The following is an 11,108-nucleotide window of genomic DNA, read 5'->3' as shown; positions in this document are numbered from 1 at the left end:
TTACTTGTGGCACTGCCGCTTGAGTCATATTGGTATAAAACGCATGAAGAAGCTCCATACTGATGGATCTTTGGGTTCACTAGTTTTTGAAACATTTGAGACATGCGAACCATGTCTATTGGTGTAAACGCATGAAGAAACTCCATGCAGATGGATCATTTGGACTCACTTGATTTTGAATCACTTGAGACATGCAAATCATGCCACATGGGCAAGATGACTGAAGGCATCATTTTTCGAGTGAGATGGAACAAGAAATTTACTTATTGGGAGTAATACATTTTGATGTATGCAGTCCAATGAGTGTTGAGGCACGCAGTGGATATCATTATGTTCTTACTTCACAGATGATTTGAGTAGATACTGGTGTATTTGCTTGATGAAACACACGTCTGAATTATTGAAAGGTTCAAGTAATTTCGAAGTGAAGTTGAAGATCGTCGTGACAAGAGGATAAAATGTCTACGATATGATCACAGAGATGAATATCTGAGTTGCGAGTTTGGTACACAATTAAGAGAATGTGAAAATTGTTTCACATCTGACGCCGCCTGGAACACCATAGTGTGATGGTATGTCCGAACGTTATAGCCACGCCCTATTTGATATGGTGCTTACTATGATGTCTCTTATCGAATTACCACTATCGTTTATGGGTTAGGTATTAGAGACAACCACATTCACTTTAAATAGGACACAACGTAATTCCGTTGAGATGACACCGTATGAACTATGGTTTACAGAAACCTAAGCTGTCGTTTCTTAAAAGTTTGGGGCTGCGATGCTTATGTGAAGAAGTTTCAGCATGATAAGCTCGAACAAATGGGTATACCTCCTATCTCAGATCTGGAAGCAAAGTGTTTATTTCTAGAAATGGGTCCTTTCTTGAGGAAAAGTTTCTCTCGAAACAATTGAGTGGGAGGATGGTGAAACTTGATGAGGTTATTAAACCATCACTTCAACAAGTGTGTAGCAGGGCGCAGTAAGTTGTTCCTGTGGCGCCTACACCAATTGAAGTAGAAGCTGATGCTAGTGATCATGGAGCTTCGGATCAAGTTACTACAAACCTAGTAGGTCAACAAGGTCACATAGTGCTCCAGAGTGGTACAGTAACCCTGTCTTGGAGGTCATGTTGTTGGACAACAATGAACCTATGAGTTATGGAGAAGCGATGGTGGGCCGGATTACGACAATTGGCTGGAGGCCATGAAATCCGAGAGATGATCCATGTATGAAAACAAAGTGTGGACTTTGGAAGAACTACTTGATGGTCATAAGACTATTAAGTATAGATTTATCTTTAAAAGGAAGACAGACGATGATGGTGAAAAGTCACCATTAAGAAAGCTCGACTTGTCGCAAAGATGTTTCCGACAAGTTCAAAGAGTTGACTATGATGAGACTTCCTCACTCGTAGCGATGCTAAAAGTCTGTTGGAATTATGTTAGCAGTTGCTGCATTATTTATGAAATCTTGCAAATAGGATGTCAAAACATTGTTTCCTCTACGGTTTCCTTGAGGAAAGGTTGTATGTGATACAACCAGAAGGTTTTGTCAATCCTAAAGGATGCTAACAAGTATGCAAACTCCAGTGATCCATCTATGGACTGGAGCAAGCATCTCGGAGTCGGAATATACGCTTTGATAAGATGATTAAAGTTCTTGGGTTTATACAAGGTTTGTGAGAAACTTGTATTTCCAAAGAAGTGAGTGGGAGCACTATAGAATTTCTATTGAGTATATGTGGTTGACATATTATTGATTGATAATAATATAGAATTTATGGAAAGCATAAAGGGTTGTTTGAATGTAGTTTTTCAAAGGAAAACCTGGATTAAGCTACTTGAACATTGAGCATCAAGATCTATGGCGATAGATCAAAGCGCTTAATAGAACTTTCAACGAAATGCATGCCTTGACAAGTTTTTGAAGGAGTTCAAAATAGATCGGCAAAGAAGGAGTTCTTGGCTGTGTTGTAAGCTTTGAATTTTAGTAAGACTCAAAACCCGACAACGGAAGAAGAAAGACAAAGGGAAAAAGATCGTCCTCTATGCCTTAGCCGCAGGCTCTATAGTATGCCATGCTGTGTACCGCACCTGATGTGTGCCTTGCCATGAGTCTTTCAAGGGTACAAAGAGTGATCCACGATTGAATCACTGAACAACGGTCAACGTTATCCTTAGTAACTAGTGGACTAAGGATTTTTTCTTGATTATGAAGGTGATTAAAGAGTTCGTTGCCGAGGGTTACGTTGATGCAAGCTTTGACACTAATCCGGATAACTCTAAATAGTAAACCAGATTCATATAGTGGAGCAGTCATTTGGAATAGTTCCAAATGGTGCGTAGTAGCAGCATCTATAAGATGACATAGAGATTTGTAAAGCACACATGGATCTGAAAGGTTCAGATCCATTGACTAAAAACCTCTCTCACAAGGAAGACATGATCGAACCCCAGAACTGTATGGATGTTAGATTCATTGCAATCACATAGTGATGTGAACTAGATTATTGACTCTAGTGCAAGTGGGAGACCGTTAGACAATAATAAATTGGTTATTATTATATTTCCTTGTTCATGATAATCGTTTATTATCCATGCTAGAATCGTATTGATTGGAAACTCAAATACATGTGTGGATACATAGACAACACACTGTCCCTAGTGAGCCTCTAGTTGACTAGCTCGTTGATCAAAGATGGTCAAGGTTTCCTGGCCATAGACAAGTGTTGTCACTTGATAACATGATCAGATCATTAGGAGAATGATGTGATGGACAAGACCCAAACTATAAACATAACATATGATCGTGTCATTTTATTGCTATTGTTTTTTGCATGTCAATGTATCTGTTCCTATGACCATGAGATCATGCAACCCCCGGACACTGGAGGAATACCTTGTGTGTATCAAACATCGCAACGTTATTGGGTGACTATAAAGGCGCTCTATAGGTATCTCCAATGGTGTCACTCCGTGTGACGGAGAGGTATCTTGGGGCCCACTCGGTAATACAACTTCACAAACAAGCCGTGCAAGCAATGTGACTAAGGAGTTAGTCACAATATCTTGTATTACAGATCGAGTAAAGAGACTTGCCGGTAAGAGGATTGAACTAGGTATGGAGATACCAATGATCGAATCTCGGGCAAGTAACATACCGAAGGACAAAGGGAACAACGTACGGGATTAACTGAATCCTTGACAAAGAGGTTTGACCGATAGAGATCTTCGTCGAATATATAGGAGACAACATGTACATCTAGGTCCCGCTATTTGTTATTGACCGGGGAGTGTCTCAGGTCATGTCTGCATAGTTCTCGAACCCGCAGGGTGTGCACACTTAAGGTTCGGTGACGTTTCGGTATAGTTGAGTTATAGGTGTTGGTGACCGAAGGTTGTTTGGAGTCCCGGATGAGATCTTGGACGTCGCGAGGAGCTTCAGAATGGTCCGGAGGTAAAGATTGATATATAGGAAGTCCTGTTTTGGTCACCGGAAAAGTTTCGGGCTCATCGGTAGTGTACGGGGAGTGCCGGGAGGGTATCGGGGGGCCATCAGGAGGGGTGTCTCAACCCAAAAGGCCTCATGGGCTGTGGGAGGATTCAAACCAACCCCTAATGGGCTGGACGAACCAACTACTAAGGCCCATGCGGGTAGAGGTGGGAAAAACCCAAAGGAAAGGAAGGGAAGGACTCCAAGTAGGAAAGGAATCCTACTTGGAGTAGGATTGGAGGTGGACTCTTCCACCTCCTCCTAGTTCGGCCGAACCCCTTGACAGTTTTTGGGCTGCCTCCTCCCCTCCCTCCCTCCTATATATACTACATGATTTAGAGGGAAGAGCTAACCCTAATTGCCACGTGCTCCCTCTACTTCTCTCTAGATCTGTTCTTCCTATAGATCGCTTTTCATCTGCGCTTAGGCGAAGCCCTGCTGGAATAGATCCACCACCACCACCACCATGCCACCGTGCTGGGGAACTCATCTACCTCTCCGCCCCTCTTGCTGGATCAAGAAGGCGGGGATCGTCATCGTGCTGTACGTGTGCTGAATGCGGTGGTGTCGTCCGTTCGACACTAGATCGGGATGGATTGTGATGGGATCGCGTGACGGATCGTGATGAGATCGCGGGACGGGCTGCAATTTGGATCGCAAAGATGTTCCACTACATCAACCGCATTTTATACGCTTCCGCTTAGCAATCTACAAGGGTATGTAGATTCACTCTCCCCTCTCGTATATGATCATCACCATAGGTAGGTATTGCGTGTGCATAGGAATTTTTTTGTTTCCCATGCAACGTTCCCCAACAGAGGCGTACCATGAGTGCATATCGTTTGACACGACATACATGACCAACATGCATAACATTCCCTTTGCAACATTCATAGGAATCAACCATCATGGTCAATGTTTTATGTTGGGTTGTGCATTTGTGAGGCAGGAGATGACAACAAGCTTCAGTTAGGTGTTCAAAACATTCCTAGAGGCAATGAATGGAAAGCCTCCTCACAAATTTGTAACAGATCAAGATATTTCTATGAAGCAATCAATAGAGAATATCTTCCCTACGACTATGCATTGCTGTTGTGGGTGGCATATCATGAAAAAATATCAAGAAGAAGTTGGTTGGCTTCTTTGTGAAAATCCAGGGTTGGAGGAAGATTTGAACTATTGTATTGATTTCAGTTTCACTCCGGACGAATTTGAGGAGAATTGGGCTGTGTTGATGATCAAGTATGAGGTGATTACACACACACACTTCGAGAACTTGTATGAATATAGATCAACTTGGTTGCCATGCTACTTCAAGCTCATGTTTTTCCCGTTCCTATAGTCTACACAACATAGCGAGGGGTTCAATATTGTCCTGAAAGTTATGTGAATTCACATAATTCAATTTTGAAATTTGTGAAACAATATGAGAAAATTCAGAATCTGATACTTGTTAAGGAAGGTTGCAATGACTACAGGACATTACACTTTGAGGTTGAACTGTGGTCAACATTCCCAATAGAGAGGCAAGCTTATGGAACCTACACTAGAGATATTTATCACAAGTTTCGTGAAGAATTTGAGATGATTGGACATTATAATATACACCAGATAGCTCGTCAACAGTTTGAGCTCAAGCCAAACCAGGAAAAAGTTGCAAAATATGGTTCTGCACACTACTTGGTGGAGGCAAAAGTTGTAGAGGGTTCTTATTTGTGCGAATGTTGCAAATTGGAATAGGATGGCGTGCTTTGGTTCCACATTCTCAAGGTGTTCACCCATTTTGGGATTGATGTGATACGAGATCGCTACATTCTCCAACGTTGGACTCCTATTGCTGTCCCTAGTGCACTAGGCGTAGGTTTCCAACCATTGGATGAGATGCCTCCACAATGAAAGAAGCACATAAGAAATGCAAACATGACAACAGATTTCAAGAAGCTGGCCAAGTTTGCAAGTGGTTCTGATGCATCGAAGGCGATTGTGTACAAGCATATGTCGCAACACATATAGAGATCAATCAACTTAACAAGTCAAAGAAAAAGAAAAAAAAATCAGCTATAGTTGCATGTACATCGAATGATGGAGAGCCTCAAGGACATCCTCCACTGGGAGCCCATACGGAGCACGTACCACAACCTAACCCTACAGGTAGTGTTCTACCAACTGACTGTACATGCCATCGCCAACAAAAACAAGGTTCAGGCCACCCTCTAGCAATTGGACAGGCTAGTTGTGTGCTATCACAATTCCTACAGGGCACGTATCAAAGACTAACCCTACGGGCGATGTTCTGCCAACTGTCTCTACAAGGCACCGCCAACAAAATCAACCTTTAGGCCAACGTGTAACTCCTGGACACGCTAGTACTACTGCTGCCACAATTCCTATAAGGCACGTAACGCAGCCTAACCCTACATGTAGTGTTCTGCCAACTGTCTCCACAGGGCATCACCAACAAAATCAACCTTTAGGCCAACTTGTAACACCTGGCCAGGCTACTACTGTTATAGCCACAATTCCTACATCACCTTCAAACAGGTTTGATGATGTATCTCCTGGAGATCCTCCTAGGTCAAATACAAAAGGGAGGGGGAAATCTAGGTGGTACCACTCGGCGCTTGAGCTTCATCCAAAGAAGAAAAACAAATGCCTCCACTACAATTCTACCAACCAGACTACTACAAGTTGTGAGATGAGGTTACTATGATAATGCCGAATTTGGAGGAAACAAAAGAGACGCGAGAAACACAATGATATTCTTGATGTAACGATTCAACTAGAACAATTGCTCGAGAGATTGGATGTTCACATATTTTTTTTTTCAATGTTGAGTAGACTGCTAAACTTCCCTTAATTATCCTTGTATTGGTCAAAATATGTACTGAAGTACTAAAGTTCTTTTAGTTATCCTTTGTGTTTTATATATGTCATCACATGGTGCAACCACCTGATATGTTGTGTGCCAATAATTCATTACTCGTGTGCAACTATATACCATGTTGTGCATTTGTAAAAATGGTTGAGTTGACTAACCTATTTTCTATTGTACTTCAACACCTTCCTCCATGTGGTGGAGTTGTGCTCGCTTGTGACCCACTGGTATGTCAAGAACCTCTTCATGTTTAGAACATCTTTCGGCTCGTAGTTGGGCAACATGTTGCCATTCTAGTGAGATGTGTTCAAATCCATGAAAAATCCACGTTCATTGCTGGAAAAATTTAAGTTGCACCAAAAATGTCACAAAAATATGAGGAACTTGCAACAAACTATCTGGAAAAAAATAAAAAAATATAGTGACTGTGCAACTAGGTACTAGTGTATGTGCAGTTTTAAAACACTTACTTCCAACACAAAAATAGACAAAAAAAAGAACGTAGTATATTTGATGCAAAAAGGACTTGCAATAGCAAGTTCATGACGTTGTGGAATTGCATTCCGCCCTTGATTATACAACACCAAGTTGTAGTGTATGGTAGGATGGTGATGTCCAATAACATTGTCTATGCAACTAAATTGTTGTCGCTGTGAAACGAAATACTTATTTGCGTTCAATACAAAACTACAAATTACCAATACTAAGCACGCGAAAGGAAGCAAAAACATGAGTCATCAAAAACATAACTCGGGGAAAAAACAAGTGAAGAGAGAGATTCTACTATTAACTTACTTGCCAACTTGCTTGGGTACGTCAATGTCAATAATTTGGAAGGCCTCGATATTCTGGTTTGGGTAATGTTTCCTTCACAAATTACGTACTTCCCCCACAATGTTAGAGACAGTCTCCATCAGCTCGATATCCTCTAACATCTGGTTTGAATAAAACACCTCGAAACGCTAGTCCCTCAAGTTGATATTGAACAACCAGTAGTGCCTGCCACTATCAGGATGGCTTGGCTCATCACACTCGAGCACAGGCAGCATGACCTGCATGCACACAAACAAAGATTTAATTCTCTTGTGTTCTTGCCAACAATTTTCCATGTTATGTGCAACTATGAATCATATGTTGCCAAATTTGTCAACAAAATGACCATGTCTTGTTTGTCAAGGCGATTTGACTTCTAAAATTTCTTAATAATATCAGATACATTGTATATGCCTTGCTTTAGTTTTGAATGCAAAAATAAAAGAGAAGTATGATGTCTACTACACAACCTTCTTCTCGTATACCCGTGTTGGGTCTCCAAGCGCATAGTTTTGTAGGACAGTAGCAAATTTTCCTCAAGTGGATGACCTAAGGTTTATCAATCCGTGGGAGGTGTAGGATGAAGATGGTCTCCATCAAGCAACCCTACAATCAAATAACAAAGAGGCTCTTGTGTCCCCAACACACCCAATACAATGGTAAATTTTATAGGTGCACTAGTTCGGCGAAGAGATTGTGATACAAGTGTAATATGGATGGTAGGTATAGGTTTTTGTAATCTGAAAATATAAAAAACAGCAAGGTTCCAAATAGTAAACAACGAGCAAAACATTGTAAAAATGCTTGGAAACAAGGCCTAGGGTCCATACTTTCAATTTTGCAAGTTCTCTCAACAATACTAACATAGTTGAATCATATATAAATCCCTCATGTGCGACAAAGAGTTCACTCCAAAGTCACAAATAGAAGAGAACAAACGAAGAAATTATTGTAGGGTACGAAACCACCTCAAAGTTATCTTTTCTGATCAATCTTATGAGCTATCCCTATAAGTGTCACGAACAGCCCTAGAGTTCGTACTAAAATAACACCTTAAGATACACATTAACCAAAACCCTAATGTCACCTAGATACTCCAATGTCACCACAAGTACCCATGGACATGATTATACGATATGTATCACATAATTTCACATTCATCATGTTCAATCCAATACAAAGAACTTCAAAGAGTGTCCCAAAGTTTCTATCGAAAAGTCAAGACAAAAACATGTGCCAACCCCTATGCATAGATTCCCAAGGTCACGGAACACACAAGTTGATCACCAAAACATACATCAAGTGGATCAATAGAACATCCCATTGTTACCACAGATACCCCATCGCAATACATAGATCAAGTGTTCTCAAATCCTTAAAGACTCAATCCGATAAGAAAACTTCAAAGGAAAAACTCAATTCATCACAAGAAGATAGAGAGGGGAAAAGTCCATATGATTCATCTATATTAATAAAGCTCGCAATACATGAAGATCGTGTCATCTCATGAACACGAGAGGGAGATATTGAACACATAACTACTAGTACATACCCTCAGCCCTAAGGAGGATTACTCAGACATTATCATGGTGAGAAAGAGAGATTTGTTGATGGAGAGGTGCAGCCCCGAAGAGATGGAGGCGATGGCGGCCACGATACTGGTGACGGGCGACAGCGCTGGCGACGGGCGGCGGCCCATTGCCCCTCCTTCTTCCTTGGTCTTGGTGCTGCAATGGAGGAGCCTCTCCCCTTATTGACGGCTGCCAAGGGAGAGGAAAAATTCATGGCTCTTAGTAGCTCTACCAAAATTAGGGTTTTTTTCTCCTTATATGCACTTGTTTGATGCTCTATGGCCCTCCGATGACTGGACCCTTAATCCAATGGCTCTCGGGAACCTATAGAACCTCCTACGGAATCCTCACAGCCCTCATGAGTCTCCCAAGTTGTGTCTTGGCCGAATATGTCAGATATGTGAAAAGTTGGACTCAATCACATCAATAATTTTTGTTATCTCGTAATCAGATATTTTCCTTCAGTAAATCGGGTCTTCAGATGGCATACGAACTCTGTTTTAGACGAATTTGTCGTCCATAATCATTGCCATAAAATTCCCCACACTTTCCTAGTTTTATATTTGTTTATTTGATGCCGTAGTCGCGGGTCAAACTGACGATTGCTAAAAACTGTTCGTGGAAAGATATCAGGGAAGTCAGAGTCCTCCTCCAACAAGGCTCCTTTTGCGTTTTTTCGAAAATTTCTAATTAATTCCTACAAATCAAAGTGTGAAACAAGAACTTGTGCAATTTTGCAACCATTAATAGGTTATTCCTAAAAAATAATATAAAGTTGTAGTAAAATGATTGTAAAACATCCAAAAATGATAATATAACAACATGGAACAAACAAAAATTATAGATACGTTGGAGATGTATCAACATCCCCAAGCTTAATTTCTCCTCGTTGTCGAGTTGGTAATTGATAAAAACAGAATTTTTTATGTGGAATGCTGCACAACATGTTCATCAAATTCTTTTCTTCTTGGTATAGCATGGAAATTTGGACTTGTAAGTGATTCAAAGCAATAGTCTTTTTTTAGAAAAGGAGGATATACCCCTCGCCTCTGCATCTGGATGATGCATACATTCATTTTATTAATTATTCACAGAGACCATACAAAGTAATACACCACTCAGCCTGAAGCCACCGTCTAGGCAACACCTGTTGCTACAACTATCCCTTGATGACGGTGTGCCGAATATCCGGGCCAAATACCAAACAAACATTGCACCAAATCCTAATATCTATAGCCGGATGCCCCAGCCTAGCCACACACTGGGACTGGATCCCATATTGGTTCGGCGCACTCTTAGAGGCAGCCTCCACCATTTTCCACCGGTCCATATCGAGAGCCTGAACAGACGCATCTTCCTTGCGGGGTCTGTCGTCGACGCCACCATGGCGTCAGACAACGCCACCATCCTGCATGTGTCCGTCCACACGCGCCTGTCGCCGAACCACCATAGTGCCATGCCGCCGGGATCCACCGTCGGTCTCGCGGTCAAACAAACACCGCTCCTCCTCTTGTTCCGTCCACCCAGCACGTACTCCAAAACGATGCCCTCAGGAGGGAAACGACATTGAAGATGCCATCATCGTCCGATCCGGTAGATCCAGATCTAGGATTTCTCCTGGAGAAACACGAGCGGGGTGCCACGATCTGCAACAATGATGCCTCGAGATGGTAACAACATCGTAGATGCCGCAATCGTCCGCCGTGACCAAAGTCGACGCAGTTTTCACCGGAGGTCGCGTCCCCCTGATCTCGCGGTTGGGTGGGACCGAGGGGGATTGCCGTGTAGACGAGGACCACCATCGGCATGCTGGGAGGGGGCCTCCAGCCGCCCCTCATCGATCCTCCTCACGCCACCAGCCGACCAAGGTCAAATCGTGACGGATCTAGGCAGGACACGCCAGATCCGTAGCCCTCGATGCCAGCCAATGCTCGCGGCAACCACCCTCGCTGGATGGAGCGCTGCCACCACCACCATCCAAGCTCAGATGACAGCCGACCATGGAGGCCTCGAACGCCGTCGTGGAGCAGGGACTCCGCCCTGACTGCCGCCCCCGTCCTCCCCGCGCGCGATAGCCCCTCCGCCTCACAGGGGATCCCTGGCTAGCACCCGCCCTCGCTCTAAGGCGCACGGCCCGCCGCCACCGCGACCCTTGCCGGAAGCAGCGGCGGCCGGGGAAGGAAAAGGGGAGTCTGATGGCTAGGATTTCGTGGCCCCTGGCATCGCCCGAGGGGAGGCGACGCGAGGGGTACGCCTAAAAAATGGGAAAGTACCCTCACAAAGGAATAATCTAGTTAACATAATGACTTCAATACTCAAGCATGTCAACAAGCAACCATGTCTTTCAAAATATC

This window comes from Hordeum vulgare, chromosome 4H, assembly GCF_904849725.1.
Source record: "Hordeum vulgare subsp. vulgare chromosome 4H, MorexV3_pseudomolecules_assembly, whole genome shotgun sequence".
Lineage (NCBI taxonomy): Eukaryota > Viridiplantae > Streptophyta > Magnoliopsida > Poales > Poaceae > Hordeum > Hordeum vulgare.
Note: the sequence above shows the minus strand (reverse complement) of the source record.